Source organism: Gossypium hirsutum, chromosome D05, assembly GCF_007990345.1.
Source record: "Gossypium hirsutum isolate 1008001.06 chromosome D05, Gossypium_hirsutum_v2.1, whole genome shotgun sequence".
Lineage (NCBI taxonomy): Eukaryota > Viridiplantae > Streptophyta > Magnoliopsida > Malvales > Malvaceae > Gossypium > Gossypium hirsutum.
In genome coordinates, this window is record NC_053441.1 from 40,313,321 (window position 1) to 40,333,058 (window position 19,738).

A 19,738-nucleotide genomic window follows, 5' to 3' on the forward strand; every position below is an offset into this window, starting at 1 on the left:
ATGCATGTCGAAGGGCCGGTGAAGGCAGATTCATCGGGTGTGTGCAGCTTCTACTTGCATGGTTCCACAGTCATTTTTGGAAAATTGATAAGGTTTCGTATCGAGTCTTCTCTAAAAATTATTCACCGTTAAATGAGATAGCAGCTACACCAAGGAGAGATGACATCTCGGAAGAGAAATGGCTGGTCATTCTTCAAAATCTTCATGAGGAGGACATCGAGTGGAGAGCCCCATGGTTGCTTCCGAATAAGATCTTATACCGATGTGGTAATTTTGATTGGGTCCCGTTACTTAGAATCTGGGGAGCTGTTGGTTATGCCCCATTGATGGTGCTAAGACAGTACAAGTCAAGGTAGTTTATACCTGCAACCCAAGGCTTAGTTGAGTTCGAATTCTCGTATAAAGACAATGGCTATAAAAAGAAGATTCGAGAGATAACCAGTGCATGGGACCAAACTCGACAGATGAAGAGATTAGCAGTAGGCCCGACGACGACTCCTGAATATAATGAATGGTGGGTTAGAAGAATCAATGATAACATCCCAAGGCCAAGTCAAGGAGATAGTCAGTCAATAGAAGAACATTTGAGGGTTGTTCCCTCCGAATTGGAAATTATGAAGCAAGATTTTGAGAAGAGGAATACAGAGCTTGAAAAGAAGATCGAGCAGTTGGAAGAAGAAAAGATGCACTTGGGATTAGATGTGGATGTTCAAAAGTTAGAGACTGAGAAATTAAGAAAAGGAAAGAACAAGGATGAGGAAGACTTGGACAGTTTGAAGACAGACTACAAGAAGTTGAGGTTATCAATAAAAACTGATGGGCTAGGGAAAACTCTAGAACAATGGCGTCAAGAGATTTGGGAAGAAAAGATCAAAGCTGATGGATGGGAAAAGATATTTCGAGAGGTTCAGACGCGAAATCGAGCTTTAGAAAAGAGTTTGTCAGAAAGCCAAAAGGAAAAATACAAACTAAAAGATAGAGTGGCCGAGTTAGAAAGATCTCTTCATCAGTATCGAAGTCAAAATTCTGCGATGGAATTGAGGGCGAGCTTGGGCAAGATCGAAGAAATGAAAGGAAGAATAGAATAGTTGGAATCGACATTGCAAAGTTGTGAGATCCGGACTGAGTACTTGGAAACCAACGAAAGTCGTCAGAGTGAGCTACTTTACCATCTTCAGAATCAAGTTGAAAATAGAGATCGTATCATGGGAGAAGCCGTGGTTCAGATTCGGGAGGTAGCTGATCACCTGCAGACTTTGGCAGTACAAGCCGATGCACTGAGCATAAAGTGTGAGCTGGAATCAAGTCGAGGATAAGAATTAGCTTCATTACCTAAGAAAATTAAAGTTCTGAGCATTAGGGTAAGAGCATATACGTAACCTGTTTTATGTAAAGAATTTTGTTTTCTAGTAAAGTTTTCTAAATGAAATTGAATCAGAATTGACACATTTTTGCATTCATGCATTGCATTACATTGCATCATATGCATTAAGGTCCACCGAAAGACCCTGATTGGTTAAAATCATTACAGTTAATATGGAAACCAACAAAAACTCATCAACCAAGAACCGCTACGGTACCCGTGCAAAGTCAAAAATTATGGATCAAAGATTGGAAAAGTTGAAGCGACTTCAAAAAGAAATACAGGATCAGTTATAGATGCAAATGAAGGAGTAATTGGAAAAAATTCAACATGATATGACATAAAGGATGCTAGAGTCTCAAAAGGACATGATGACTGAGCTGACGCAATTGCTGACTAAAGGAATAAATAAGAGGAAAATTCCTATGATTAATGATGACAAAGAAGAAAAGAATAGACCCACCTATCCTCCAGGCTTTACACCTTCGCATGTGCAGGTTCAGACTGAGGTGCATCCGCGTAGATCCTCTGTTTCAATAAGGCCTCAGCGGTTTCAAATCGATATTCTAATACGATAAACTCCCAAGCTAGATCAGGTTCTAACCCTGGTGAGAACTCGGTTAATCTTGCTGTCCCGGATTTCGATGAAGTAGCTAAGAAGGATAAAGAAAAGGAAGAATTGTCGAAACAGTTTGAGGAGAAATGGAAATGGATTGAAGAGAAGTTTAAGGCAATAGAAAAAACTGAAAGTTATCGTGGAATAGATGCAAAAGATCTGAGTCTGGTCACAGATTTAGTGCTGCCATATAAGTTCAAAATGCCAGAATTTGAGAAGTATAGTGGGACCAGTTGCCCTGAAGCCCATATTACAATGTTCTGTAGGAGAATGACTGGGTACATTAAGAATGATCAGTTATTAATACATTGTTTTCAGGATAGCCTCATTGGGGTGGCATCTAAATGGTATAACCAGTTGAGCTGAACCAAAATCAGCACTTGGAGGGATTTGGCGCAAGCTTTTATGAGACAGTACAGTCATGTATCTGAAATAATGCCTGATAGAATCACTTTGCAGAACTTGGAAAAGAAATTAAACGAAAGTTTTAGACAGTATGCACAGAGGTGGAGAGAGATTACAGTTCAAGTTCAACCACCACTTTTGAAAAAAGAAATGATGATGCTTTTCATCAACACATTGAAGGCGCTGTTTATCACGCACATGTTAGCAAGTGCCTCAAAAAGTTTCTTGGATATAATCATGAATGGTGAAATGATTGAACATGCTATTAAAAGTGGAAAAATAGATGGTGGGGAGAATAATCGAAGGCCAGTTCCAAAGAAAAGAGAAAGTGAAGTAAACAATGTGAATGCATACATCAAATCAATTACAGTGAATTAACCAAGGAAGATGGTTGCTAATCAACAAGGCTCATCGAAACAAGAATGAGGAATGAGGCAAAATACTGAGAAGCCCAAGTTCATGCCCATTCCAATGACATATAAAGAGTTGTACCAGAATTTATTTAATGCACATGTTGTTGCTCCTCGTTACTTGAATCCTCTACAACCCCCGTATCCAAAATGGTATGACACGAACGCACAATGTGACTATCATGTGGGAATTTTAGGACACTCAATAGAAAATTGTACTGTTTTCAAGAAGGTAATGGAATGACTTATCAAATTGGGTGTTGTCAAATTTGATGACTCACCCAACACAGAAAGTCCATTGCCCAAGCATGATGATAAGGGAGTGAATATGTTGAGCGAAGGTATGAGAGAAGAAGTCAAGACTGACATTGCTGAAGTAAAAACTCCATTGAAACGAGTCTGGAAAGAGATGGCAAAAAGAGGATTAGTTATTTCAGATTTTGAGGAAGGGTATGGGATGGGAAATTATTGTGAATTCCACCATAAAACAGTGCACAAAATCCAAGAATGTGAAAGATTCAGGGCTTTGGTTCAAAACATGATGGATAAAAAGGAGATGAGGTTCTATGAAGATGCGGAAAAAAGGAGGAGCATATGCGCGACAGAGTCGAGAACAGGGACACCGAAAATAAATCATCCTGTGGTATTATCTCACGCCCTAAGAGTAATGAGGCTAGGTTTCAGGTAACACCAAAAATTGTAATCACGAAACCGTCAAGTTTCACATATAAGGATAACAAAATGGTCCCGTGGAATTACGGATGCAATGTGACAATCCCAGGAAAAGAAGTTGAGGGCAATATGGTAAAAGAATATCAGGAAAGAGGTTTTTATACACGTAATGGGAAGCGTTATGACATTCAAGTAGAATTGCCAAGAGAAAAGACTCCGAGGGTAGAACAAAGGAAAGGGAAGGCAGCGGAATCTGAGCCATTGGTTAATGAACCAATAAAAGAAGAAGAAGCAAATGAATTCTTGAAGTTCTTGAAACATAGCGAATACAGTGTTGTGGAGAAACTGCACAAACAACCAGCTTGTATTTTAGTATTAGCTTTGCTCTTAAGCTCAGAAGTACATCGAAATGCACTAATTAAGGTACTAAATGAAACATATGTGGCCATTGACATTTCAGTCAGTAAGTTGGATCGGTTGATCAATAATATAAGTGCTGACAATTTTATTTTCTTCAATGATGATGAAATACCGTCTGGAGGTAGGGGTTCTACTAAAGCTCTACACATTACTACCCGATGTTGGGGGGACACATTACCAGGGGTTTTGATCGATAATGGATCCGCACTGAACGTATTGCCTTTGTCCACTCTTAATCGACTACCTGTGGATAGTTCACATATAAAAGCCTGCCAGAATATAGTAAAGGCATTTGATGGAACGGAAAGAGGGGTTATAGGAAGAATTGAAATACCATTAAGGATTGGTCCAACTACTTATGAAGTGGACTTTCTAGTAGTGGATATTAAGCCTTCCTACAACTGTTTATTAGGGAGACCATGGATACATTCGGCAGGGGCAGTACCTTCATCATTACATCAGAAGGTGAAGCTAATATCAGAGGGTCGATTGGTAACAATAAGTGCGGAGGAGGATATCATTGCAATGGTAACGGGTGATACACCTTATGTAGAGACCAATGATGAGGCAATGAAATGTTCTTTCCGGTCTTTGGAATTTGTGAACGTAACGTTTATCATTGAAGGAAACAAAATTCTGGTACCAAAGATATCCAAGACTACCGAGATGGGTCTACAGTTGATGGTAGGAAGAGGAGCTTCGCTAGGGAAAGATTGGGAAAATACCTTCAAGGAAGGATTGAAACACCCATGCTGAAGGAAAAATTTGATCATTTTGGCTTGGGTTACAAGCTAGATATGAAAAAAAGAGGAAAGAAGCAGAGAAAAGACAGGAGAGAAGAAGGGCACGTTTGAGCGGAGAGGAAGTCAAGTGGGAGCCTTTGACCTTTCCCCACATATCTATATCCTTTGTGTCGGGTGGGTTTATTTATCCTGAGCAAGGGGTGTCTAGAAGGGAAAGCATTGAAGAAATGTTGGAAAATGTTCACATCAATGCTATAGAGACAATGGAAAGAAGAACCCTGTTGGAGATTTGCCCTTACGAACCTGGGAGTGAACTAAACAGTTGGACTGCGGAAGAAATACCTGTAATCTTTAGAGCTTATTCAGAGTAATGTTCAAAACATTCTTGTTGTTTTTAGCCTAAGAATGATAAAAAACCCTTTGTGAAATAGGCTTAAGTCTGAATATTATTTTTCTAATAAAATACATCTTTGCATTCATTTCGAGCAATTATTCTTTTATTCTTTCCAGGCAAGTAAATATTTTCCAAATGATTTTTTCATTATATTTATAACCTAATTGTACAAATAATTATTCATAAATTTATATATTTTTGTATATTCTTTGGTGTATCCCCATAGGTCCTTAGATATCAATGACATGAGTGATGTTGTTTCAAACACGGAGTCTCTTTTTGAGAAAGACATGTGTTTGGAAGGATCTCATGACATTGAAAATGACGAAAACTGTGGTGTATCTCCGGACTTGTTGAGAATGGTGGAACAAGAGGATAAACAAATCCTACCTTATAAGGAATCATTAGAAATTATGAGCCTAGAGGAAGGAAAAGAGGTGAAAATTGGAACTGATATCACCGTAAAGACAAAACATGACCTCATCGAGTTACTCTGAGAGTTCAAAGATGTTTTCGCATGGTCATACCAGGATATGCCAGGGCTAAATACTAGCATTGTGGTACATCGTTTACCTATAAAAGAAGATTGTAAACCAGTTCAGCAGAAGCTCAGAAGAATGAGACCTGATATTGTGTTGAAAATAAAAGAGTAGGTCAAAAAGTAGTTCGATGCTGGATTCTTACAAGAGGTCAAGTATTCAGAATGGGTAGCAAACATCGTCCCTGTTCCCAAAAAGGATGGAAAGGTACAAATGTGCGTGGATTATCGAGACTTGAACAAGGCTAGTCCAAAAGACAATTTTTCGTTGCCACACATTGATACTTTTGTAGATAATATAGCTGGCTACTCATTATTTTCTTTCATGGACGGCTTTTCTGGATACAATTAAATAAAGATGCATCCTGAAGATATGGGGAAAACCACATTCATTACCCTATGGGGAACATTTTGTTACAAAGTAATGCCCTTTGGATTGAAGAATGTAGGAGCAACGTATCAAAGGGCAATGGTCACCCTGTTTCATGACATGATGCATAAAGAAATTGAGATCTATGTTGATGATATGATTGCAAAATCTAGAACTGAAGAAGATCATCTCCGAGTCATGAGGAAATTATTCTTAAGATTTAGAAAATTTTAGCTCAAGCTCTACCCAGCAAAATGCATATTTGGAGCCAGATGAGGAAAGTTGTTGGGCTTCATAGTCAGAAGGAAGGGGATTGAGATTGACCCAGATAAAGTTAAAGCAGTACGAGATCTGCCTCCTCCAAGCACTCAGAAAGAGGTCTAAGGTTTCCTAGGAAGGTTGAACTACATTGCTCGGTTCGTTTCACAATTGACTGAGAAATAGGATCCAGTATTTCGTCTTTTGAAGAAACATAATCCGGGAGAATGGGATGAGGAATGTCAGAAAGCTTTTGACAAGATAAAGCAATACTTGGCTAATGCTCCAATACTATCACCGCCTAGTCCAGATAGGCCATTGATATTGTATCTAATGGTGTTTGACAATTCCATGGGATGCGTTTTGGGCCAACATGACGAAACAGGAAGGAAATAAAGAGTAATATACTATCTCAGCAAGAAATTCACTAATTGTGAAATGAGGTACTCGTCCATTGAAAATTTGTGTTGTGCTTTAATTTGGACAACTCGAAGACTAAGGCAATACATGTTGTATCATACGACTTGGCTGATTTCAAAGTTGGATCCTTTAAAGTACATAATGGAATCAACTGCTTTAAATGGGAGAACAGCTAGATGACAAATTCTGCTCTCTGAATTTGACATAGTATATGTAAGTCAGAAGGCTATAAAAGGAAGTGCAATAGCTGATTTTCTAGCCAGCAGAGCCTTGAAAGACTATGAGTCTTTGAACTTCGATTTTCCAAATGAGGACTTAATGTATGTGGCAAACACTAAAGAAAACCCTCGAATAGACCACATATGGAAGTTAAATTTCGATGGAGCTTCAAATGCTATAGGTAATGGAATTGGGGCAGTCTTGGTATCCCTAAGTGGAGATCATTATCTTGTCACTAGCAAGTTGGACTTTGATTGCACAAATAATATGGCAGAATATAAAGCATGTATTATGGGTATTCGTGCAGCCATTGAACGTAAAATCAAAGTCCTAAAACTGTATGGAGATTCCGCATTGGTGATATACCAACTCAAAGGAGAATGGGAAACCAGAGACCCTAAGTTGATCAGTTATAAGGAGCTGGTTCTTGAATTGATTGACGAGTTTGATGACATCACTTTCTGTCATCTCCCACGAGATGAAAACCAGATGGCTGACGCACTGGCTACTCTAGCCTCGATGATTAAGGTGAACAAGTTAGAAATCATGAATCCTATTCAGATAAGCATATATGAAGTTCCGGCTCATTGCTGCAATATTGAAGAGGAGGGAAAAGATGATCACCCTTGGTATCAGAGTATACTACAATATGTGAAGAATCGAAAATACCCTGATCAAGCGACAGAAAATGACAAGAGAACACTGAGAAGAATAGCCCTTGAATATGTCTTAGATGGGGAAGTGTTGTACAAGAGAGGGAAAGATCAAGTGCTGTTAAGATGTGCAGATGCTGTAGAGGCTAGAAAGATCCTGAAAGAAGTCCATGAGGGCATTTGCGGAACCCATGCAAATGGTTTTACAATGGCTAGACAGATCATGAGATTTGGATACTATTGGTCTACTATGGAAGGGGATTGCATTAGCTATGCCAAGAAGTGTCATAAATGTTAAATTTATGGAGATAAGATACGTGTACCTCCCTCACCTCTGCACGTTATGACTGCTCTGTGGCTATTCTCCATGTGGGGCATGAATGTTATTGGGCCAATATCACCGAAGGCTTCGAATGGGCATCGTTTCATTTTTGTGGTCATCGATTACTTTACCAAATGGGTGGAAGCTACTTTATATGCAAATTTCACGAAATCGGCAGTTAGTAAATTCTTGAAAAAGAAGATCATTTGTCGATATGGAATGCCTGAAAGAATCATATCCGACAATACGTTGAATTTGAATAACAACACAATAGCGAAAGTTTGTAGTCAGTTCAAGATCAGTCACAATAACTCGTCGCCATATCGCCCAAAAATGAATGGTGCAGTGGAGGAGGCCAATAAGAATATTAAGAGAATTGTGGGGAAAATGAATGAAACCTACAAGGATTGGCATGAAAAGCTATCATTTGCTCTCTTAGCTTACCGAACATCTGTTAGGACCTCTACTGGAGCAACACCCTTTTGTCTATTTTATGGGATGGAAGTTGTTTTACCCATTGAAGTGGAGATTCCTTCTCTTCGGGTATTAGCTAAATTGAAATTGGATGAAGCAAAATGGGTTCAGTCTCGATACGATCAGTTGAACTTAATAGAAGGGAAAATGTTAAAAGCCAACATAGTCATATGTATCAAAAACGGATGATGCGAGCCTATAACAAAAATGTTCGTCCCAGAGAATTCCACGAAGGGGATCTGGTGTTGAAGAAAATTCTTCCTATACAAAAAGACTTTAGATGAAAATGGATGCCAAATTGGGAGGGTCCTTATGTCGTAAAGAAGACCTTTTCTGGTGGACCTTTGATTCTAAGTTAGATGGATGGAAAAAACTTGCCAAATCCTGTAAACTCAAACTCAGTCAAGAAATACTTCACTTGAAAGAAAGGGACCAAAGTGAAAACCCGCAAAAGGCACTTTGATTCCTAAAAAAAATGAAAAATAAAAAAGTAAAAATGGAAAGGCTAAGGAGAAAACCCGCAAAGGGCACCTTAGGCCAAAGGGGATTTGAGTTGAAAACCTGAAAAGGACTGCTCAAATATTGATCAGATTGGGGCATGAAGTGATCAGAGCAATTCGAATCTTCGGGCATGTAGTAATCTTGTTATACCTGAATCAACAGGGAAGGGTAGGTGACATCTTGGGATATCGACAAAGCACTGTAGATCTTCTAAACACATGCCAAACTCAAAATGGTCTTCAGAAAGTTTGTTCAGAGAAGTTCAAGCTGCGATAGTCGGGACACCCAATTCTCCTATTATTTATATTGAATTTGTTGTTCTTGGAATACTTTTTTTCTTTTCCAAGATATACATTCCCAATCAATTTCTTTATTATCCTTCTTTACTATTTGTGATAATTTATTCATTTTGAGCTATGCCCAGAACCAACTTTATTCTTATCCATTGTTATGACCATTTTTTGCAAGCATGTTGCATTGGAATAGTGATTAATGGACTAATAAAACTTTCACATAGGAAGTTTTGCATATTACTCTGAAAAGTTTCTAAATAATATAGGAACCTGAAACAGGACTATTATTTAGAACACACCAAATTTAAAGGTTGGAAATTTGAGAAGGAAGAGTCTAAATTTGGACTTTCTTTTTGGATTTTGTTGTCAAATGCATTGATTGAACAAAATGATAGGATGTCGGGTTAATGACAATGCTTAAATAAATAAGCAAAAAATAATCATCTGGCAAGAGAAAGAGGTTACCTCGGAGAAGAGAGCCTTCATTTACACATAAGTCTTTGGTACGACACCCTGGGAATGGTGTAGGGAACAAAAACAATTTTAGATCCTATATCATTGATTTGTGATAAGAGAGAATTGTGATAAAAACCACATATAGTTCTACCCTCGGGTTGTAGTGGGAGAATGATGGTACAATTTTTGTGGCCCAATGGATTAAACTTTGAGATTTACAGTGGAAGGGCAACCTGGCTAGATGTTTCTTCAGAAAAGCCGGTTAAGCAAGAAGGCGTTGTAAGCTTGTTAGTGTTAAAGCGTTAATAAACTTCGAGTAATGACAAAGTGGAATCATTCTTGGAGAAATAAAATTCTAGATTAATGCAAACACCATTCACACATGTTTAGTTAGGAGCATTTGATTCATTTTGATCATGCCATCCTAATCATTAGGCATAATTAGGTTCATTATACAGGTCGTGTTCCCCAGAGAACAGATCAGAGAATTCCAGATCTTATCTCCCTAAGCAATAGTGGAGCTAATAAAAAATGGTGAATCTGATCTCCCTGAGATTGCAGCGGAGCAGATTGAAGCCAGTAATCCTATTTCCCTGAGATTACAGTGGAACGGATTAAAATAAAGGATCTTATCTCTCTGAAGTTATAGTAGAGTAGATCGCATCAGGTCTTATCTCCCTGAGATTACAATGGAATAGACCGAAGAATTATAGATCTTATCTCCCTGAAATTACAGCGGAACAAATTGAAGCCAGTGATCCTATTTCCCTGAGTTACAGTGGAACAGATTAAAATAAAGGATCTTATCTCTCTGAAGTTACAGTAGAGTAGATCGCATCAGGTCTTATCTCCCTGAGATTATAGTGGAATAGACCGAAGAATTACAGATCTTATCTCCCTAAGATTACATCTGAGCAGATTGAAGCCAGTAATCCTATTTCCCTGAGATTACAGTGAAGCGGATCAAAATAAAGGATCTTATCTCTCTGAAGTTACAATAGAGTAGATCGCATCAGGTCTTATCTCTCTGAGATTACAGTGGAATAGACTGAAGAAATTACAAATCTTATCTCCCAAGCAGTGTAGTGGAGCAGATTAAAGCCACAACGGCGAATCTTACTTCCCCAACATTGTAGTTAGAAAGATTGAAGCTGCAATAATGAATCTTACTGCCCAGTCAGTGCAGTGGAACAGATTGAAGCTACAACAACGAATCTTGCTTCCCTGACATTGCAGTTAAACAGATTAAAGTTCGAGTTACAAATCCTATCTCTCCGACGTTGCGATGGAGTGTATCAAAGCACCAATTCCTATACCTCTGAAGATGCAGTAGGTTGGAATGAAACTACTAAGGTCCAGCACGACCGGACAAATTGGCCATTCTTAGTCTTTGCTCCGTTCCCGTTACACAACAACGAGCAAAGAGGGGCAGCTGTAATACCCTAATTTTGCCCAGCCCAAATCAAATAAATAAACAAAAAAATATATAAAAAATAAAAACAAAATTATTAAAAGTCCATCAGTCCAGCAAACCCAAAATACAAGCTAAGTCCATTTACAGATAGCCCAATAACCCAAACAGATCCCAAATACCCACTTAACCTAGCCCAAACCAAAACCCAATTAACCTAGCCCAGCTAATGTGGAAACAGAAAACCCTAACAGTATCCAGCGCCGCATTAGCCACAAGTGCTGCCTTCACCCATGCGTGTCACCATGCACCGCCATGCGTGCCTCCGTACGGCCACCTCCGTACCTCCACGTAGGTCCCTGTACGCCGTACTTGCAAGAAGGACACACAAACAAGCAGCAAAACGAAGAGAAAAAAACAAAACGGAGCAAAAAACAGAAAATAGGAAAAAATGGCAGAGAAAAAATAGATGTATTTTGATTTATTTTTTTCTTTTCTTTTCGATTTGGCTATATAAGGTTTTTTTAACATTTGTAACGGTTACATACATACATGATCAATACAAGGAAATCAAAAAAAAAGGAAAAGATCAGTTTTTTTAAGGTGGTTCTCTTTTCTTTTTCTTTCTCTTTCTCTGCGTTTCTTTACTTTTTTTTTGTTTCTTTCTATTTTCTATATGAAAAAGAGGGAAGAAAAGAGGGGTTCTTACCTTGTCGTCGGCACCGATGAAGTCCTCTTCCCTTTCGCATGAATCGGGGTCGGACGGACGGAGGCTTGGTTCTTGAAACGGCTAAGGGAGGGCTTAGTTTTTTTAAACTGCTGAAACTGTTTAGAATGCTGCCAGTTTAGGGTTTTGTTTTGGCCCTCATATGACGCACGAAACGGCACCGTTTGGAGTCTGATCAGTGGCTCCAAAATGGTGTCGTATTGACCATTGCCCAGCAACCCGATGACCTGATCCAACAGAGGCTAAATCCACGCGTTTTGGTATGGGGAGGGATATTTTCGCGCCAAGCCCTTCTTGTTTTGCGCTGTGTTTCAATTCGATCATTTAAATGTCTTTAATTTTGGGCAGCATAATTTGTCGTTGGTTTCATTTTGGTCCATGCCGAACGCAACGTTTTGGAGCTACGGATATTTTCCTCTTTAGCCCCCATGTTATTTGCGCGTGCCCTTTTTGGTCCTCAATTCTGCTTTGTTTTCATCTTTTCCTTCTTATTTCGAATTTAATACAATTTCGTCCAATAAAACCTAACTCTCTTTCTTATTTAAGTTTAATATATTTTTTAATTTCATTATCAATACTATTTCAATATTATAATATATTATTATTTTGAATCTGACATTAATATTATATAAATTTACCATGTTTTATTATTCAAAATTTATTATGTATCATTATTTAAATTTCCACATTTTTATATATATTTTTTCATGTAAATTCGATATGTTTTATATACATTTTTTAATATATCTTATTCTATAATATATTTCCTCTAAATTCACTCATTACATATTTTTAGACTTGTAAATATTTTTTTATATAATGCTATTATATAATAATATTATATGCGTACATATTTCATATTAAATTATTTTCATTATCCAAACGTACATAATCTAATGTTAATTTCATATTATTATATAGATATTTTATCTCTTTCCAATATTTTAACATTTTAATTTATCTCAACTTATTTCAACATTGTTAATTTATTCAAATTTATTTTAGCCTTTTAATTTATACATATTATATTTATTTCTTAAATTATGTTTAAATTTGTATATTTCATTAGTGTTATTTTTGCTTGATTTTCAATTAGTTTCCTCTTATTAGCCAATGCTAATATTTACATAATGTATGAAATTATTATTGCTATGCTCATTTAAATTTATTTATTGATTGTTTGTATTCATTAGTGTATATTTAAATTTACAAATGATTAATTCACGTTGTACATTATCATTCAATCGCATTTTATTTGCTTAAAGGGTTACGTTTCATATTATTTAAATATCAAAATCATTTTATACAAAAGCCTTTCAAAATAACACATATACTCGACATTTGGAATCCTCGAGAGAATTGAGCCCTAATGTATTGGGTTCCAATTTTCCTCGTTGAATCTAATTAATCAAAGGTTTTTTTTAATCAAAATACATAAATTAAAACTCATTCTCGGGAATTCGATAAGTCGTGTTCTAATGTATTGGATGTGACATGTCGTTTCCTCGAAATGAGGATTTAAAAAAATAAGGGCAATATTCAATGCTCGGAATTTTGAGAAATCGTGCCCTAACGTATTCGGTTTCGATTTTTCTTCTCACTTAAAGCAATTGAATATCCTTTTTAAACTTCACCACACAAGTTTTGAAAATCAAAAGACAAACTTATTCTCGAGTACTCAAAATGTCGTGCCCTAATGTATTGGGTGTGTCATTTTATTACTCTGAGACAAGGAGGTCTTTGGTATCCGCATCGATTTATCCACGTATCTTTTATAAAATTAACATTAATAAAAAATGGAAGGATCGTATTTTAAAATCTCTTCAAATTCTCAACACTAAGACATTAAACAATCAACTCGGTACCAATTTTGGGCGTTATGAGGGTGCTAACCCTTCCTCGTACGTAACCGACTCCCGAACCTTTTTCTCAAAATTTGTAGACCTAAAACCGTTTTCAAGGTGACCCGATCACACCTCTTTAAAAGATCAGTGGCGACTCCAAAATTTTTCATTTTTTATCGACAACTAAAATTTTTGTTTTTTAATAAAAAAATGGTTTCGACAAGGTAAGTAAAGGAAATGACATGGTAAGTATACAATTGAAGTGGTTCATGATTTTATGAAAAGGGTGATAAGTTAAATGATGTATATATGGAATCTACTTACTATATGATTGGATTCATATATATCATTGATTAACTTACTAACTTGTGAGTTGATGATGCTTGTATAGGCTTTTACTAAGCTTGTGGTGTTGGTAATGATATTATGCTTATTCTATAAATTGTGATAATAAAATGGTAAGTTATGTTTGAGTTCATACGAGCTTATTAAGCACTAGTTGCTTACGTAGTTACTTTCTTTTGTTTTGTAGATTATCAGAAGCTCGATTGGTTGGAAGCCTGTCGGGGATCAATCACACTATCCAACAACCATTTCGGTAGTTTTTGAGCGTTTGCCAAGGTTATAAATGACATGTATAGGATCTTTTGTAATGCTAGTTCATGAATGTGTTAATGGTTGATTTGGTATGTATATCCTTTTGAAGTTTATGTTTGGTTTGATGGACTTTTAATGGTTTGTCAAGTTTGGTCATTTTGGCCATTCTTAAGTGCTTTTATATAGGACTTTTTTGGTATGTTTGTGATGGCTTGGAAATGGTCATTTGTGATATCATGTGGTAAATAATTCAACTAGGTTTTGTTCTTGAAATATGGTGATATTAATTTGTTGGTTAATGATGTTTTGATATACATATGTGGTGCCTTTGAATGGCATATTGGTTAGGTGAAATTGGATGTTTGAAATGGTATGTTTATAAGTGTTTGAGTGATGTTTAAGTCTCTTAAATGTGTGCAGAAATGGAATGGTTGGTTGCATGTAGTGTGGCCTTGAAATGGCTTGAATTTGGGGTCAATTTTTGGATCACACAGCCTAGGACACAGGTTATCACACAGCCGTGTGACATACACGGCCTGGCAACACGACAGTGTGTCATTTGTAAATTCCTAGTATATTAAGTTAGTGAGTTACACGACCTTGCACATGGCTATGTGTCATAAGTTAGAGAGTTACACAGTCTAGCACATGGCCTGCGACATGGTCGTGTGACCCAACTTAGTGATTTACACGGGTGGAGACACTGGCTGTGACATGACCTTGTGTCCCTTTGTTCAATTGCTTCATGGCCTAGGCTATGTCACACGGCCGTGTGACCTCGAACACCTTGACCAATGAACACGTGTTAAGTCTAGGATAACATATGTGTCGACATGCATGGAGTCTACCCAGAACATCAATTCCATGAACAGTAATCGTGCCATATAAATAATCGATTCTCCCCACCAAAAGGACACAACAAAAACACTCAACAACCAAGAACCTAGATTTTATCACTAAAAGGCCACCTAAAATCTTAGAAAGGGATCTACAAACAAAAAATTCACCTTCCAATTCTTGACTCCAAATCAAAATCTAAAATGTGCCCATCCACAAATTAATTCAAAGCTCCAATCTCTAACCAAAGTAATTAAAACTTTTCACTTTAAAAGAACCAAAATCAATAATCCATTAACCCCATAAATAAACAAAAAGGTTAAACCTACTTTAAAATGAACCCTTCAAAACTACATAAGAGAATATATTATGCAAAAATAAAGAAATAAATAAAAGGTATCAATAAAATGAAATGAAACTTCCATACTACGACTTGGAGACATGGAGACTTGGAGACGTATAAAGAAGAGAAATTTATGGGCTCTCATGTGAAAGTGTATTATTAAAAGCCCTAATATTTGATAATCAAAGGAAAAAATATTTTAATAAAAACAAGTTTCAAAATTTGAGTAAATGAAACCATATAAATAATATAATTTTTCCTCAAAATATACATAAATAATATTATAATTTTTTACTTTTCATAATATATAATAATTTAATTATATATGTTTAAGGATCAAATTGATAGAAGTTGTAAATGTCAAGGGTTAAATTTATTGAGCTATTTAGAATTAGGATTAAATTGATAGAATGTGTAAGTACCGATGACTAAATGTGTTATTATACCAGTTAGAAAAATGCCACATCATCATTTCCATTAATCATTTAATAGAGTGTAACACCCCGAACCCAAAACCGACACCGGAGTCGAACACGAGGTGTTAACTGACTTTAACCCCTTATAAAAATTTATTTTCCAGACACTGCCCAATCTGTGTACTAGTCGTTTTAAAAATCATATCTTGAGTATCGTAACTCGAAAATCAGTTTCATAATTTTTCCCAGAAACTAGACTCATGTGCCCATCTATGTATTTTTTTTCTAGAATTTTTGGTGGGGCCAATTAGTACAGTTTATTAGTCAAAGTCTCCCATGTTGCAGGGGTCGACTACACTGACCTTTTCCCATTACGACTTGGATATCTCCCTGCACGGGACTTCAATACTGATGCCGTTTGTTTCTATGAAAACTAGACTCAGAGAGGAATCTGTACATATATGGTACGACCCCTAATTATCTCTGGTTAATTTATAATGAATTTCCAAAGTCGGAGCAGGGAATCCAGAAACCGTTCTGGCCCTGTCCCACAAAAATCTGATTATCTCTTAATATACTGCCCATATGATCTTTTCGTTACTTCCTCATGAAAACAGACTCATCGAGCTTCGATTACATAATTTATTCATCAATTAATTCCACTCCTACTATTTTTAGTGATTTTTCAATCTCATGACACTGCTGCTGCCAGCATCTGTTACGAAAGTAACTAGGTCCATTTCATGCCTACCCTTGATCCAACTCAATCGAACATTCGTGCCATTTTCGCATGGCTTAAAGTTTACATGCCAAAGTTCAAACACAACGTAATACCTTATACATGCCAAAATGTTCTTCTAAGCCAACTAAGAAGAAAGTACCAAAACTTGCTATCCGGTGTGATGACTTCGATGACGGCCTGACCCCGCAAAAATAGATGAGTCCAAGCAACCTATAATGGGTGACAAGGAAACACCGAGTGAGTTTATAACTCAGTAAGTCATAAGCAATGCACTACCATCCATCAATAACATTATCACAAGAGGAAACAAAATGGAACGAGACAATTTACTCCATCCATACCGAACCATACCATAGTTCCTCCAACCTATCGATTCAGTTTCATATCAATTCATGCATTCACATTCCATATACTCATCAATAGGACATTGAAGCATTTTCATAAATCAATTTATTTTCGTTACAATCAAACGACTAAACGGCCTTTCACCCATCCTACGATAAATTTTATGTACGTGACTTCAAGTATATTTGTCACATAGGTTCAAACTTACCGAGCTCAACACCAAGTATAAGCATAGCACCTATTAGCCATGTACTCAAGACACTTACCCGATCCGCTGTCCGCGATCGACTCAATAGTGTCGCACACATAGTGTCCATAATGATTCACGAATGTATATTGAGTCCGCACACTCAGTGCTATATAATCAACTCGCACACTTAGTGCTACGTAATCAAATCGCACACTTAGTGCTACATAGTCAAACTCGCACACTTAGTGCCGCATGGTCAATTCGCACACTTAGTGCATCATATTCATTTCGCACACTTAGTGCAACATAGTCAAATCGCACACTTAGTGCTGTACAATTTAATCCCGCGCACTTAGCGCCTATCTCATGGTCATAAATGGTTATACCCGCACGTTTAGTGCCGAGATCAACAACTCAGTACATCTTACCTCTTTTCTTTTCATTCAACAATTTCATCATCACATACGTACATGCATATATATATATGTATATTTATTCATTCCATTCAGCATCAATACATAAACATTATGACCATTTGAAATAATACCAACTACATGCTTAATGACTTACCTTGTGTTGGGTAAGACGGTTCCAACTCGGCTACTCAGTGATCTTTTCTTTGCCTTTGCTTGATTCTCCTCCTTTAGCTCCTTGAGCTTAATCAATAATTCACTAGTTTAACCATCTTGTTAAACATTCATAATTCAATTACACATGCTTATGTATGTTTGTATATTCGGCAACCATCCTCACTAATTACTCATGTTGATGGCCGAATGGATGTATGTGTGTACAATGTCAACTATAACATCATGTAATTCCACATATGACTACATTTCTTAAGTTCCACATCTTAATGCCCATTATACATAATCAAATTTAACATCATATATATATTTACTCATGTGGCCGAATATACATACTCCCATATAATATCAAGTACTCACTTTAAGTATATTGCCGAATATACTTAATCATACACACACCTAACCAAAATAATTTCTAAAATCTTTATATCATTTATAATACATCTAATTATCCTTTTTCACATTATCAACTCAAATCACATACATTATTTACTATAACATCTTTACATTCGGCATTGGTGTCAACCATAGTAGCCGATTCTTCCTACTTTGTACCCATGCATCTATTAATCCTTAGTTGGTTCAAACACTTCACACACTAGGATTCATCAAATTTTTAACAAGAAATAAAATCTCTAATCCTCAAACTACCATGGCCGAACCTTCATGGAGTTGCTAAGACTCCTCATTTCTACTTCTCACACACTCTCACATCCAAACCCTTTTATTAAACACCCAAAGTCAACCATCTCCTTACCTCATCACCAAAGACATCAAAATACCAACCAAGAACGTAACATTCATGGCCGAATGTCATCTCCATCATTTAACAAAGTTTGAACCATGGCTAGGTAGATTTTGAACTTACAACTTAAAATATACATGAATCTCAAAGAATAACATTAAACATACCTCAATCTAGTTACATGCATGGCCAAACTTCCTCCTAATCCTCTTCCTTAGGATTTTCGGTCAAAAGAGGTTGAAAAAGGATGAACAAAACCTTTCTTTTCCTTCCTTTAGCTCACGGCAATGGGGTGTATGCATGAGACCATTATTATTATTTTTTCTATTTTTTTTCATCACCCTTCCTTTCATTATTTAATTATCATGCTTATTATTTTATTTTCCTTACCATACATCACTAACACAACATGTTGGTGACATGTTTCCACCCATAGCATGGCCGACCACTACATATTAGGGAGGGGGAATTTGACATGCAAGTCCCCTTTTTCTTCCACATGCACTAATAGGTCCTCATGCATTGACCTATCACATTTTAAAATTTTCTCATATAAGTCCTATTGACTAAATTCACATGCAATCGACTAAATCGAAGCTTGAAATTTTCACACATTCATGATTACATATTCTAGACAATAAACATCACATTCAAACCTTTCGGTGACTCGGTTTAGCGGTCCCGAAACCACTTCCCGACTAGGGTCAATTTTGGGCTGTCACAACTCTCCCTCACTTAAGAAATTTTCATCCTCGAAAATCTTACCGGTAAATAGGTTTGGATATCGTTCTTTCATCGAGCTCTCGGGTTCCCAGGTTGCTTCCTCGATCCCGTGTTTGAGCCACAACACCTTAACCAACGGAACCCTTTTATTTCGCAACTCTTTCACTTCACGAGCTAGGATACGAATCGGTTCTTCTTCATAGCTCAAGTCAGATTGAATTTCAACTTCTGAGGGATTAATCACATGTGACGGATCGGATCTATAACGTCGAAGCATTGAAACATGGAAGACATCGTGCATCCTTTCAAGTTCAGGAGGCAAAATCAATCTATATGCAACCGGCCCCACTCGTTCGGAAATTTCGTACGGCCCAATGAATCTCGGGCTCAACTTGCCTTTACGGCCAAATCTGAGTACCTTCTTCCAAGGTGACACTTTAAGAAACGCTTTATCTCCCACCTGATATTCAATGTCCTTTCGTTTTAAATCCGCATACGATTTTTGACGATCTGTGGCTACCTTCAGACTTTCGCGGATTACCTTTACTTTTTGTTCGGCATCTTTAATCAAATCAACTCCGAAAATTTTACTTTCACCAAGCTCGGTCCAAAACAATGGCGTACGGCATTTACGACCGTACAAAGCCTCATAAGGTGCCATCTTAATACTTGATTGAAAACTATTGTTGTAAGCGAATTCAATC

The 19,738-nt window shown here is 36.9% G+C and overlaps 1 pseudogene; it reads left to right on the forward strand.

Annotated features, from left to right (window-relative positions):
• The first annotated feature begins 464 nt into the window (after window positions 1-464).
• The window catches only part of LOC121217168 (rho-associated protein kinase 2-like), a 56,225-nt pseudogene continuing 36,951 nt past the window's right edge, over window positions 465-19,738 (forward strand).